Source organism: Hyaena hyaena, unplaced genomic scaffold (genome assembly GCF_003009895.1).
Source record: "Hyaena hyaena isolate Hyena2069 unplaced genomic scaffold, ASM300989v1 scaffold_337, whole genome shotgun sequence".
Lineage (NCBI taxonomy): Eukaryota > Metazoa > Chordata > Mammalia > Carnivora > Hyaenidae > Hyaena > Hyaena hyaena.
The window spans coordinates 360,667-374,276 of record NW_024080966.1 but is presented as its reverse complement, the minus strand read 5'-3'; the positions used below and the strand labels follow the sequence as shown (position 1 = coordinate 374,276).

The 13,610-nt window shown below is 35.7% G+C and overlaps 1 protein-coding gene and 1 pseudogene across 1 annotated transcript in view; both read right to left on the bottom strand.

The window, feature by feature from the left end:
• LOC120243242 overlaps positions 1–3,189 on the bottom strand; it is a 33,671-nt pseudogene extending 30,482 nt beyond the window's left edge.
• Positions 1–13,610, bottom strand: part of XPR1 (xenotropic and polytropic retrovirus receptor 1) — a 206,754-nt gene that overhangs the window by 148,846 nt on the left and 44,298 nt on the right. The window lies entirely within an intron of this gene.

Sequence of the window (13,610 nt, the reverse complement as noted above, 5' to 3'; positions counted from 1 at the left end):
TGACCTGGGTGGCTCAGTAAGTTAAGAATCAACTCTTGATTTTGGCTCGGGGCATGATCTCAGGGTTCTTGGGATTGAACCCTGCATCTGGCTCCCCACTGACAGTGCAAAGTCTCCTTGGGATTCTCCCTCTCCCTTTCTCTGAAGGCAGGAAGGCAGGAAGGAAGGGAGGGAGGGAGGAAGGAAAAACCACAAGCACAAGGCACCATCACTTAGACCAAGTTCCCAAACCAGGGCTTATTACTCAATCTAACTGCAGTTTCAACCTCCCTAGAAAAGGGGCCCTAAAAGGTCAGTCAGGAAATTCTTCTTTCCATCAGTGCCAATGGATCCTCATCAATGTCACCTGGATCCTCTCTGTCCCCCAAAAAAGATGACGTAATGTGAATGACACTTTGCTTTTACCCTAGCAAACAGTCTCCCCTGAAACAATCATTTTCTTTTGCTAATAACTGTCTTACCCCCACCCACCCTCCATCTTGGAAACCTTCCATTTTATACAACTCCTTGGAATGACTCTCTACTTACTTGCTAGATGGAGTACTGCGCAATTCATAAATCATTTAATGAGGCCAATTAGATCTTCAAATTTGTTTGAATTTTGTGAAATAGATTTTAGGGCAATTTAAATTATTTCAAAGTTCTAACAAGCAAACTTTGCTGCTCCATACCCACCCATCAAAATTTTACCTTATGTACTCATACAAAATAATTCTTATTCTTCTTCATTATCAGAGCTATGAAGAAAAATTCAATATCCTTTTAAAAACATGGTCCCTATAACCATTCACATTACTCCAGAAAAAGACGATCTGATTAGTGCTTCCCACAGTTGTATTAGCACTTTTCCTGTCCTATACAACTTAATACAGATCATTAACTTTTTTCTGAAAGCTATATCTTACTACTGGCTCACACTAAAGAAACAGGTAAATCCCTAGATATTTTTTGTACTGACTATAACCATGTTACCATTCTCCCATCCTACAGGTTTTTTAAAGTTAGCATTTATCCCATCCTAATACATTTAATAGTGGTGTGCTGATAAATGCTCTCCAATGTGGCAGGCTGATCTTGTAGCTTTTACCAATATTTATAATATAAATACACACATCATGGTCAATTTCAAGCTACCAACACCAAAAAAGGGACTGTGAAAAGATGGAGACATTTATCACAAGGCCATGTGAGGCAGCTCCAGCACACCACTAATTATAACTCATCATTCTTAACTGGAAGTTTCCATCATAATCTTTAGAATCCTGTTTTGAAAACATGTTTCTCAGCTCATCCTACCCTAAAGATTCTGATGCAATGTGTACAGACTGGAATTGAAGCATCTGTATATTTTTAATAATCTCCAGGTGGTTCTGAGGGGCACACTCAGGTAAAAAACCTGAGTTTTTTTAACTCATCAAGATCTATGTTTTATGTGTCTTCTGTCAAAAAAGACAAATTTTTTAAATTGCTTCATGAAAAAAAATTTAAGCCATGCCTTGTCTTCATTAAAATTATTAAAAATATATTTTTTAATGTTTTATTTATTTCTAGGAGAGAGAGAGAGAGAGAGAGACAGCGTGAGCAGGGGAGGGTCAGAGAGAGAGGGAGTCACAGACTGAAACAGGCTCCAGGCTCTGAGCTGGCAGTCAGCACAGAGCCTGACGCGGGGCTTGAACCCACGAACCGCGAGATCATGACCTAAGCGAAAGTCGGACATTTAACCGACTAAGCCACCCAGGTGCCCCAAAATTATTATTAAAAATATTAAACTAAAACTTTCCCTTTTTATTTGGCACAAATCTGTCAATACTGTTAGAAGTTGTTTAATTAGCCACAAATCCCCCTAACTAATTATTATCCATCTCACATTTTTTGTCCTGTCCACAAGCATGGCATGACAAGTTAAAAAAAACTGTCTTCCTGAAGTTTTTTGCCTATGTCATTCTCCTAATCAATTAGGAAAACCAACTTAAAAGAAAATTAGGTGAGTTTAGCATGACTTGCTTTTATGAACCAATACACACTCCTAGAAGATGAGCAGATTACTGAACACTCAAACATAATACACTTAAATAAGGCCCACTTCCAGGAAAGAAGGAATAACTGGAGGCCAACTAGCACACATGTTCAACTACAATACTGAATAATATACATAAGTGATCTGTTTTAAAGTAGCAAATATCTGCTGAAAGAACATATACTAGAGGTAAAAGACCCACTTCCAGAGAGAGAAGAACCTTAGAGAGGTGAACTGACCTTCCATAGCTGCTGAGCCTTGCACATTGACTTATTTGATGCTCTGTCACAAAGCCAAGAATCTGGACTTTGCCTGTGCAAAGAACTGCAGCTGGGTGCCAAATAAAGCAAGAGATTTTTAACAGTGACAAAAGCTTATGCTTTAAGAGATGAAGAAAAGAAAGTAAGTTAACCCAAAGAGGGAAAGGAAATAACGGTTTTTCTTTTTTTTCTTATTTTTTTTAACGTTTTATTTATTTCTAGGAGAGAGAGAGAGACAGCATGAGCAGGGGAGGGTCAGAGAGAGGGGAGTCATAGACTCTGAAACAGGCTCCAGGCTCTGAGCTGGCAGTCAGCACAGAGCCCGACGCGGGGCTCGAACCCACGAACCATGAGATCATGACCTAAGCGAAAGTCGGACGTTTAACTGACTAAGCCACCCAGGCGCCCCAGGAAATAACAATTTTTCAAAAGTGGAAATCAATAAAATACAAATCAAGACAAACAATAAAGAAATGAAACCAAAACACAGTGCTTTGAAGAGATAAATAAAATTGACTTTTATTTATACTGATCAGAAAAAAAGATAATATACAAATTTCCAAAATTGAAATGAAAGAGAATCTATGTTATAGATCCTAGAATTATCAAAAAGATAAGAGAAGGGAATATCACCAATGCCTTTTGTAAATAAACATGACAATTCAGAGGTAATGTTCAAATTCCTTGAAAGACAAAAACTACCAAACCCCACTCAAGAAGCATATTAAACTTGTAGTTAAAAACAAAACATACATACGGCTATGGCAATAGAGGCAGAAAAAGAATTTGACAAACACCAACATTCACTGTTAATAAAATCTCTCAGTAAAATTGGAATAGAAAAGGCAACTTTCTCAATATGATTGAGAATCAACAAACACCTACAGCTACCGATTCCACCAGGGTCTCCATACTGCCTTCTAAAACTTTATTGAAAAGAATTATTTCTTGGGGCACCTGGGTGGCTCAGTCAGTTGACCATCGGACTTTGACTCAGGTCATGCTCTCATGGTTTGCGAAGTTGAGCCCCACATTGGGCTTGCTGCCGTCAGCACTTTGGATCCTCTGTCCCCCTTCTATCTGCCCCTCCCCCGCTCGCACTTGCGCGCGCGCGCTCTCTCTTTCAAAAGTAAACATTAAAAAAAAAAGAATAACTTCTTTATTGTATTATTCAGGAGATTATACAACAGGTCTAAAAATAGGAGTAATGACCATAGTAGTAACTCTAACAATAAATTAGAATTGTAGCATTCTACATCCTTATTTGTAGAGTAAGCTCATTACCTAGTAACAGGTAAGTCTCCTTATAAATTTCTTCTTTTGCAACATATTGTCTCATATCTCTTTTTAAGGACATTCTGAGCTTCTGAGACTAAACAGAATCTGATTCTACTCAACAAAAAATTTGGGAGGCCAAGCGTAAATATAACATTGTGTGCCAACTATACCTCAATTTAAAAATGGAGGAAAAATAGGGGCACCTGGGTGGCTCAATCAGTTAAGCATCCAACTTCAGCTCAGGTCATGATCTCACAGTCAGTGGTTCGAGCCCCACGTTGGGCTCTGTGCTGACAGCTCAGAGCCTGGAGCCTGCTTCGGATTCTGTCTCCCTCTCTCTCTGCCCCTCCTCCCCTGCTCATGTTCTGTCTCTCTCTCAAAATAAATAAACGTTAAAAAAATTTTTTTAAATGAATAAATGTTAAAAGATGTTTTAATGGGAGTAAAATATATTGAGATATATTACCACTAATTTTCATAACATCAGAGATAGAAAAATGATGATGGTGAAAGAGGGACAGAGAGAGACTGACAAACTAAGAGAAAATTCATATTCACTGGAATAAAAAAGAATGACATATGACTTTTAGCAACAGAATTCTGAGTTGTGAATAATTTCTCAAAAAGAGTTTAATGCCTAATCAAACTGAGAGTGGTGAACTAAAGATATTTCAGACGTTCAAAGTCTTTAAAAGGTTGGAGCACCTAGATGGCTCAGTCAGTTGAGCATCTGACTCTTGATTTTGGCTCAGGTCATGATCCCAGGGTCATGGAATTGAGCCCTATGTCAGGTTCCATCCCAGGGTCACAGGACCAGGCCTTGCATTGGGCTCCACATTGAACGTGGAGTCTACTTAAGATTCTCTTTGTCCCCCTCTGCCCCTCATCCCCACTCCCGTGCTCTCTAATCTTTTTTTTTAAAAAGTCTTTAAAAAGGGTCACTATCCACATATTCTTTCTAGCCCTCAGCCCTGCAAGATGCACTATATATTACTGTCTCTTGCCTTAATCTTAAAGCATCCTTTGAGAAGCTATAGCATGGTAATTAGACAAGCTTGTAAGTTCTCTGATAGATAGCATTCTGAGTTGTCACTGTCATATAGCTGTGCACATTACACAGATCTTTCTAGTTGCTGAAACAAAGAAAAGATTTTCCAGTTTCATGTGATGATTTCAAACATTCAGGTGTTAGACAACTGCATATACTAATTGGTCACTATTAGAGGCTGGAACTAGATCTATTAACTTCAGCACGGTTAGCCCTGTCTAGAGCTGTCCATGGGGTCAACTCAGCTAAAACAAAATAAAACAAAACGGCCACTTTTTGTGTTCAACAAAACCAAAATTCCTTCTTTCCTTTTCAGTCCTTTCTTCTTCATAACTATTGCGATCAGAAGTAGGAATGCACCAGTTAAGTACCTAGCCCATTAAAAGGTGTTTAATAACTAACTATTGACTGGCCAATGCTGAACTCACTGAGAAGCCTGGCTCCAGAGCTGCATGATTATGTATCTTTCTTGATTCTACAATTTGGGAGCAGTATGGGAAATGCACATAGTAACTGGGCATAAATGTCTCCCTAATTAGCAATCAAATCAAAGTATGTAATAGAGAAAAGGGTATAGAGAAACAGAAGGCTAAATTCTGACCTTGGCCTTACAGATGATCAAACTGTACTTTCTATATGCCAACTGATGTATGATCTGAAGAAGATAATAACTCCTAGATAAAATCTGAAATGTCACTGCTACAATTCCATGCCTTTAAAAAAAAAAAAACAAAAAAAAACTCTGAGTCTTGTGTTAAAATGTGAATTAAATTTAGGTCATTTGCACCTCAGTGTGAATAAGCTTCAGGTTCATTTATAAGACAGAATATAACACAGAGTACAAGCTTTGTAAAAACAGGGAAAAGGGCATACAAACAAGAGTGGATAAAGTCAGAGGGGCCTCAGTCAGTTAAGCATCCGACTCTTGATTTTGGCTCAGGTCGTGATCTCATAGTTTAAGGATTCAAGTCCCATGTCAGGCTCTGCGCTGATGGTGCAGAGCATGCTTGAGATTCTCTCTCTCTCTTCCTCTTTCTCTCTGCCCATGTGTGCTCTCTTTCTGTCTCTGTCAAAATAAACTTAGGAAGGAAGGAAGGAAGGAAGGAAGGAAGGAAGGAAGGAAGGAAGGAAGGAAGGAAGGAAGGAAGGAAAGGGAAAAGGAAAAGGAAAAAGGAAAAAGGAGGGAAGGGGAAGGAGGGAAGGAGGGAGGGAGGGAAGGAAGGAAGGAAGGAAGGAAGGAAGGAAGGAAGGAAGGAAGGAAGGGAAGGAGGGAGGGAGGAAGTTAGAGATTAGCTTCATTTCTATAAGAGAGCAGCTCCATAGACCCCGTGGTGTTCCCTTCACATGCTTGAGGGCTACTCAAAACCGTAATAGTGAATTTTCATCTTTAAAATCAATTTGTAATGAAAACTCAACAGGTATGTAATCTTTTGTAATTCTGATATCAAAACCTGGTAGCTACCTGGAGCATTCACTTGATATATACGATGCTTGATTTCTGGAGGGCTCTATCAGTCAAAAAAAAAAAGCCACCAACAGTTTTGTTTACTTCCAAAATGCATTTTTAATTTATCCATTTAACTTGGTCTCCACTTGTGTACTAACTTGTTATTGCAAGCCAGTATTTTGAAAGTGGATTTGCACCAAATTGTGATTTGAACCTGTTTTGAATAACCTGTTTTGATAAAATTGTTTTGAAGTTTGATATTAAGACTTCCCCCACCAAGCTCTCAAACCTGTAAGGCCAGGCCTCTGATTCCCTTTGAGCCACAGTCCTTTCCAGCCGGGAAGCTGGTATATGGAACCCTGATGGGCTTCTGAGGCAGATCAAAGCTGTGGTTTAGCCACAAGAAGAGTGGATCTTTTTGCCTCAAGATCTATCTACTGTGCATTGGAAGCCACACATTATTAAGTAATACAAAGCTGAATAAAATAAAGCCCTAACTTTAAGAAATTCATAGATGATTAACAGAAAATTTCAAGTAAAAAAATTAATTATATTGGACAACCTAGAAAAAATGGATAAATTCCTGGAAATATACAATCTTCCAAAGCTGAATCAGGAAGAAATAAAAAATCTATATAAGCCAATTACTAGACAATGAAATTCAATCAGTAATCAAAAAACTTTTAACAAACAGAAGTCCAGAACCAGATGGCTTCACAGATGAATTTACCAAACATTTAAAGAAGAGTTAATACTGATTCTCTTCAAACGATTCCAAGAAAGAGAAGAGGAAGAAAAGCCCCAAATTCATACAAGACCAGCCTTATCCTGATACCAAAATTAGACAAAGTCACTACAAAAAAAGAAAACTCCAGGTCAATATCCCTAATGAACACAAATGTAAAACCCTCAACAAAATATTAATAAACCAAATTCAATAATAGAGTAAAAGAATCATTCACCACAATCAAGTTAAGATTTATTGCAGGAATGCAAGGATGATTCCATCTCTATAAATCAATCAGCAGGATACATCACATTAACAAAATGAAGGACAAAAAACATGATCATCGCAACAGATACAGAAAAGCATTTGACAAAATTCAACATCAATTCATGATAAAAACTCTCAATAAAGTGGGTTTAGAAGGAACATACCTCAGCATAATAAAGGTCTTATGTGAAAAACCTACAGCTAACAACATACTCAATGGGGAGCTTTTTCTTTAAGATTAGGAACAAGACAAGGATATCCATTCTCACCACTTTTACTGGAAGTCCTAACTAAAGCAGTAAGACAAGAAAAAGAAATAAAAGGCACCCAAATAGGTAAGGAAGAAGTAAAACTGTCACTATTTTCAGATGATGTCATATTATAGACAGCCCTAAAGATTCCACCAAAAAACTACTAGAACTAATGAATGAATTCAGACACGTTGCAAGAAACAAAATTAATATATAGAAATCTGTTGTGTTTCTATACACTAACAACAAAGCAGCAGTACCAGAAATTAAGAAAATAATCCCACTTATAATTGCACATACACACAAAACTTCTTGGGAATAAGCTTAACCAAAGAGGTGAAAGATCTGTATTCTGAAAACTATAAACACTGATGAAAGAAACTGAAGACAGTACAAATAGAAAGATATTCCATAATTGTGGAATGTAAGTATCAATATTGTTAAAATGTCCATACTACCCAAAGCAATCTACAGATTCAATGCAATCCCTATCAAAATACCAACAGCATTTTTCGCAGAAACAGAATAATCCTGAAATTTGTATGGAATCACAAAAGGTCTCAAATAGCCAAATTAATCTTTAGAAAGAGCAAAGCTAAAGGTATCAAAATCCCAGATTTCAAGATACACTACAAAGGTATAGTACTTAAAACAGCATAGTACTGGTACATAAAGAGACACATAGATCAACAGAATAAGATAGCCTAGAATTAAACCCATAAACCCACACTTACATGATCAATTAATCTAAGACAAAGGGGGAAGAATATAGAATAAGGCAAAGACAGTCTCTTCAATAAATGGTGCTGGGCTACATGCAAAAGAATAAAACTGGACCACTTTCTGTCACCATACTCCAAAATAAACCTAAAATGGATTAAAGTCCTAAATATGAGACCAGAAACCATAAAACTAACAGAAAACAGGCAGTAATCTCTTGGACATCAACCTTAACAACAAATTTATGGATAGGTCTTCTCAGGCAAAGGAAATAAAAGCAAAACTAAACCACTGGAACTATACTAAAATTAAAAACTTTTGCACACCAAAGAAAACCATAAACAAAGTGAACAGGCAATCTACTGAATGGGAAAAAATATTTGCAAATGACAAATTTTAAAAATCTTTAAAAATAATAATTATTATTATGACATGATCAGTACTGTAAGAACATCATACATAAAAGTTTCATGAGAAGACAAATTAAAGATTAGAAAAGGACATGACATTTAGCTGGGAGTATGAGTTTGCTAGTTATATTTCAAGACAAAGGGCATTCTAAAACCACAGAACGAAGATGCACAAAATCAAAAAGACAAAAGTAATTGATTTATCCAGAGATCAGCATCCTTATTCCTATCTCTGAAGATAAAACAAAGAAATAGGTCTCAGGCAAAAACAATCACTATAAAAAAAATATTCATGAATTTGTGAGTTCAGCATGAAGCTATTTCAGATAAAGTTTCTTTTAGCTGCAAATAACATAAGACCTAAATAAAAATGGTTTAAACAAGAAAGAAATTTATTAACTTACATAACAGGAAGTCTAGAAACAGGGCAATTCCAGGGTTCGTTAATTTTGGATCAACATCATCATCAAAGATTCCAACTCTTTCCACCTTTTGCTCAGCCACCCTTAGCGCCAGCTGTTCCCCTCATAGAAAGAAGATGGCTGCAGCAATTTCAGGCATAATATCAACACACCACAAATGTCTAGGCAGGAAAGAATTCATTTCTTCTCTTGGGTCTCTTCTTATAAAAGCAAGGAAATCTACATAGACGTCCATACTCCAGAAAACCTCACCTCAGGTTTTATTTGGCAAAGCAGTCACACGCTCATTGCTAAACTAAACAGTGGCTTGGACCAGTAATTTTAAAACTGTTTATTTCATTGACCTCCTGTACACTCTTAAAAATTATTAAAGACCCCCAAAAAGTTTAGTTTGTAGGAATATATATCTATCATAATTTGCCGTAATAGAAGTTTGCGAAATGTTTATAATATGTATCTATCAATTTGCTTAAAATGATAATAAATATTAACTAACGATCTTTTCCAAAATGTAAAAAATTTAATGAAAAAAAACAGCACTGTTTTTATTATAACTTTGTAAATCTCTCTAATATGTAGCTTCTCTTTCTTGTCTGTTGGGTATCTCACACAATATAGCTTCTGGAAAAATTCCACCATGCATTCATAACAGAATGAGGTGTTTTGTTTTTTTTTAATTAGTAACATCTTAGCAAATAATGATGAAAATAGTTTATACATCAAACTCCCAGAAAAGATCTCAAAGACCCACTAGGGTCCACATTTTAAGAACCTCTGGCTTAAACCAAATGAAATTCATCCCCTAAGGCTGGGAAGGGTTCAATTTCCCTGGAACAAAGCAACTCAAAACCTGAAAAAAACTGGAATTCAATTAGCAAGTGAAGAAAAGTGGAAGAAAGGGAAAACCTATTTAAAAAACAAACTATAGCAGCCAACAGCAGCTAGGAAAGGTAAGAAGGGAGGGCTTAAAAGTCTTAGAAACTATAAAAACTGTCATAAAACCAATGCTATAAAACAAAATAAGGTTTAATTTGAAATAAACTATTAAGAAACCACTTGTAACAGGAGCACCTGGGTGGCTCAGTAGGTTAAGCATCCAACTCTTGATTTTGGCTGGGATCACGATCTCACACTTCCTAGGATTGAGCCCTGCTTCAGGCTTTGCTCTCAGAGCACGCAGCCTGTTTGGGATTTTCTTTCCCTCTCTCTCTGCCCTTCCTCCCTCTCTCTTTCTCTCTCTCTCAAAATAAACAAACTTAAAAACAAAAAAGAAATCATTTGTAACAGAAAATTTGTGCTATACAATATTTACCCAAATCTTATTACAACCACTGTGAAACATTCAAGCAAGTAAACAAATGACCTGAATTCCTACTCTATAATCTCTGAGATGGTAAGTACATTCAGTTCACATGACAGAATAGAAGCAAGGGTTAAGGTAACTAAGCTACAGTACAATTACTTTTATAGAAACAGAAACGTGTTAACAAGGCATAAAGAATCACTATACTGTACACCTGAAACTAATATTACACTGTATGTTAACTGACTGGAATTTAAATAAAAATGAAAAACAAAAATAATAAAAACTTTTTAAGAAGTTTTGAAAACCAAGGTATAAAAGTACAATTGGCAACTTCATTTGAAAGGTAAAATAAGTTAAGTTCTGCAAAAAGTTGCAAATTGATTTAACTGACTTTATCAATTGAGAGTTTTTATTCACACCTATGGAAGAGTGTTTTACTCTTTAATAGTTGTTAATCCATTAACAGTACTAACAGTATTGCCTCAGAATTTAAATTAATTTTAACTCATTTTGTTGTGCACACTGACTCACTCACTATTCAACAATATCCTATGAATTTGACACCATTCACTGAATCATCTAACTCATGTTCACTGTTACTTAAATTCTTAACAAAAACCAAGTCATATAGTGCCTGCAGGACAAAGATATCAAGAAACAACTTATAGAGCAATATGAAATATACTTTAATTACTTGTCAAAGACTTAATTACATTAAAAAGTAACTACAATAGGCATTTCAACCAATTCAGTGTCCCACACTTAGAAAGTTGGAACTGTCTCTTATGGAGGATAGATGCTCCCAAATTCTTCATACTCCTACTTACCTTAGCAACCAACCAAAACTTCCATAGTAAGGCTATATTAGATGTCAGAATGAAAGCATATTCTATACTGTTAGAAGTTAAAGAAAATAATAATTATTCTCACCCATTTGAAGATTTCTACAATTCTCAGGGCATTTTATTAAAACTGCATAATGGAATGTGTTTTTGAAAAACACAATACATTTAGATTTCAGCCAACAAAAATGAAAGCTTAATTCCAAGAGGGAAAAAAATAATTTGAGAAGCCATATAAAACCACAATGTCAAATGTCTTAACCATGTAAAGGAATTACAGAGTACTAATAAAAGTGCAAAAAAGTGGAGAAGAGAGAAAAAGAGTGGGTAAGAGGTAAGGAAAAAAGTAACTGAATGAGAAACATGTCAAATATAAAAAGAAGGTATATTATCTTTTTAGTTGTAAGATGCCCAAAACTGATCAGAAGAACTATGATTTCTTACTCAACCACTAACTAGTGATCCTGGGGAATTTGGTTCATTTTACTAGGTCTCTGTTGCCTTATCTTCTAAATTACAGGGAATAGACAATCGGCTTTTCCCAAAGTACTTCACAGAATTTTAGTCCCTAAAAAGAAAAAAAGGGTTCCACAGTCAAATGAATTTGGGAAACATTAATTACTGTATCTCCCTTGCTCTGAGATTCACAATGTATAATAAATAATAAGTAGGGAAAGCCCTGAGTGCCCTAGAATTAAAAACAGTAATAATAATATTAATAAACAATAGTAGAAAAACCTATTTTGTTTTACAAGATGTTTCCTAAACTTATTTGGTCACAGAATGCCTGCTCATAAATCATTTTGCATACCACAGAATACTCTTTATGAAACATGGACCAAATAATCTCTGAAATCTATTACTTACATCCATGAGTCTCAGTTCATATTTTTCCTATATGCCACTAGACATGTCACCATTAGAAAGTACTCATTTTAGCACACAAACACATATAAAGAACAATGAAATTCAGGCTCCAACTTGGGAAACAGGACTGGGGTAGAAGAAAAAATACCCTAAAAGAAGTCATCTTCTGAATAGAGAAAAACTTGTTTCTTCTTATAAAACTAGAAGTAGGGAAACTACGCAAAGATCCTTCCTGACATCCAGGGGAAAAAAAAGAAGTAAATAACCCTAATGTGGACAGGAACAGGTATTTCTGCCTTAGAACTGAAGAGTGCCTTTTACCAGTCACTCTTGGGAAGTAAGCTGATGGCAGTAATACTTAGTATTAGGGGAATTTGAGCAGTGTGAATACTCATAATGGAGATTGTGACAGCCACCAAAAGAAGAAACAGACTCAGAGAGAAAGAATTCTAGAGCTGATATAGCCCAGTTTATCTGATACATGAATCCATCTACAACATTCCACACGAGGGATCGTCCAGTCCAGTCTCTCACTGACTACCCCCAGGAACTAAGAATCACATGGATAACTCAATCTGTTGTTAAGATGAAAATAATCTCACTGTAAAACTTTCTTTTGATCACTGATTTTTTTTTCTAATATGGATGATTTCAAGACCTCTCACAGACCTCTTCCTTCTGAACTATAGTTTGATGACAGTGGAAACAAGGCTGAAATGATCTCCAGAAACTGCAAATACAATCTTCAACACTTGCCACTGATTATCTGGGTAACACTAAGTAAACCAATAGCCCTGGCTTTGGTTTCCTAAATTGAAAAATAAAGCAATCTCTAAGATCCATAAACACTCTAACATCCAACAATTCCAAGATTCATTATGGCCTGGTTTGTCCACTACAAATCTGTTTACTCTGGCTAAGAGTTCTAGTATGTCTAAACCCTTCAGTGTGGTGCTCAGAATTAAACAGAAATGGTCTATTTAGTAAAAGAAGAATGCAATTATTATCTTCTTTTTTCTAAATACTGTATTTACATTAATAAAAACTTTGATCAAATTAGATTTTCTGAAGCCAAATTACATTCAAATAACCATACCTGGTATCCAGGCACAATGGATCCTAACAACTCTCAATCAAAACTGCGCTAATGTTGCTCTCCCTTATCCCATACTTTCCAAACTGATTTTCTGGTACTGTGTTTAAGATTTGAGATTTTTATTAATTGGCCATCTTGATATGTTTAACCCACCATCTCAGTCTTTTGGATTTCAATTGATACTCCAGACTACTAGCTATTCTTGCCAACTCAGGAAATGGTTGATCCAATAGCATACTACTATTAGCGTTCTCAACCAAGACACTGATTAAAATGCGAATTAAAATGGATGATCAACAGAAAACAGTAAAGCTTATCTAGAAAAAGAAGAGCAAATTAAACTCAAAGCAAGCAGAAAAAAAGGAAATAAAGATCAAAGAGGAAATAAACAGAGAGAAAAATCAGTGAAATAAATGCTAGTTCTTTGAGAACAATAAAATTGATAAACCTCTAGGCAAGACTTATTAAGTAATAAAATGAATACACAATTGTGAGTATCAGTAATGAATAAAGTAACATAGCTACATCTAGTAAAAGAATAATATGGAATATTATGAGCAACTATGTAAATCAACAATTTAGATTAAATGTACGAATTACTTGAAAGATATCAGCTATCAAAGTTTACTCAGTAAGGAATGGATAATCTAAA